Below are 1772 nucleotides of genomic sequence, written 5' to 3' on the forward strand. Positions count from 1 at the left end.
TCGGTGTGATGTCATTGTTTTTTACAGTCCCTCTATTATCGCCCAACCCATATAATGACTGTCAACGCATTTATGTTCGAGTGAATTATTGAGCAGGCTCATGAATCTGCTTTATGGGAATAACTGCACTTTAATGAGTCGACCTGAGTGAACCTGCATTGAGCTGTTATTTGTTTGGCAATAACACTGTCCACCACTAGATGGCAGAGAGCCTCTGTTGCATTGATGCTGTACAGTCTGTGCTTTACTGCACTGCACATGGTGCAGTCATGCAGCAGCCCATCTCAAAGTGCCTGGGGTGATGGGAACAGCAAAACCAGCACCAGCACATGTGCGAGGGAGTAGATGAAACATCTGGATGTCCAGAACATTTCACAGTGCTTATAATGAGACTGACTAACATACATTTGCCACTTAGCGACAGATGTTAATGATGGTTTCTAGCTTATGCACACGCAAGTCTTTGTTATTAGTGGTGACGTGAATGGAGTTGTGCCCTTGGCATTTGAAGACTCAGGCTTACTCATGTGATGGTGCAGCATCATCATCAGCCGAGATCAGAGTGACAGTCGACATTTGTTGTGCTTGCAATCATATTTCTCTCAGTAGAAGGTGTAATAACAACAACAGCAGCAACTCCCACTTCGGCTGTTCCTTATTGTAGCACAGTCCTGGTATTTTGGTGTGAGTGTGTATCTGTTGAATAGTGATGTAGACCTTCTCCACAAGGTCAGACTATAAGAAAAGCTACTTTTGTACTTTATATAAGATGCACTGTGCCAAAAGTAAAGTAGCAGAACTCATAAAGGGAGGTTTTTAATGCCGTGTACTACTTTTGCTGAGGTACATTTGCTCAGCTGCATGATTGTTTTGTCTAAATCTGTGTGTTTTTCCTGCGTGTGGCTGATACAGAGAGCTATCCTCTTTGCAGCAGAGACCACCACGCCTGCCCTCTCGTTCAGTTCACCGGAGTTCTCAGTTATTGGTGCAAACTGATTTTGCCACAGAGAGCCAGGCTGACAGCAAACACAACATCCTTTTCAGCCCACTTAAAGCTCATCATCTCAGCTCTGAGAGCCATTCATTACGTGTGGAGGGGGATATGTCTGTTAGAGTGAAACCATCCTTATTCAACACCTCCTCATGCTCTTAAACATGTTTGAAGAGAAGCCTACAAGCTTAAATAAGTCATTCACAGTATGTGCACATGATTCTAATCAAGCTCCTTTCACAGATGCATCAAACTCCAGACATTTTCCTAAAATTCTCAGAAAGGCTGTATGTGAGAACGCAAATGTCCATTAACTCGTAGTATCTCTCCAAAAGATGTATCTCCTTTTTTTAAAATCAAAACTAGCCTCACTGTTGATATACATTTGTTTTCCCAACAAGTCAAGGGAAGTGTCGTCATGTCATGCTTGATAGCTCGTGCACACGTTCCCTCACATAGCAGGGAGTTACATAGTGGCCTGTTTGTGTGACAACTGAGAAACCAGGTCAGACTTTTCAGGAGAACCAGCATACCTTCGAACCCTGAAGTCTGGAGTGTGCATGAGTGAGTGCTGCAGGACGTACTGTACAGTGCTCTGAACCAAAGCACAGTGCCGTGCGTGCATTCACTTTTAGCACGGGTAGCTCCTGCGTGAATTAAGCCACTAACCCTGGTGATCATGCTGTGCTGTACCAACTGAGCCCCACACAAGCTCTTCTATGCATGTTGTTGTGGCCATATGAGCCCATGTAGCTGCTCTAAACAATACGATTTATTTGAA

Source organism: Paralichthys olivaceus, chromosome 11 (assembly GCF_024713975.1).
Source record: "Paralichthys olivaceus isolate ysfri-2021 chromosome 11, ASM2471397v2, whole genome shotgun sequence".
Lineage (NCBI taxonomy): Eukaryota > Metazoa > Chordata > Actinopteri > Pleuronectiformes > Paralichthyidae > Paralichthys > Paralichthys olivaceus.